The following is a 200-nucleotide window of genomic DNA, read 5'->3' as shown; positions in this document are numbered from 1 at the left end:
GATCCCCCCCCCCCCTCCTTGCCATCCACCCCCAGCCTCCTCCTCTCAACCTGCTTTCTCACACCCCACGTTTTTTTTTCTCTCACTCCAGGTTTTTTCGCAGCGGGATGGGTAATTGGGGGGCCCGGAAATGGAAGGGCGGGGGAGGGGGGGGGGAGGGAGAGGGTGACGGGAGGATGGGGCGGGGGGAGGAAGACATG

The sequence above is a fragment of the Penaeus monodon genome, chromosome 30 (assembly GCF_015228065.2).
Source record: "Penaeus monodon isolate SGIC_2016 chromosome 30, NSTDA_Pmon_1, whole genome shotgun sequence".
Lineage (NCBI taxonomy): Eukaryota > Metazoa > Arthropoda > Malacostraca > Decapoda > Penaeidae > Penaeus > Penaeus monodon.
This window is presented reverse-complemented; position numbering follows the sequence as displayed.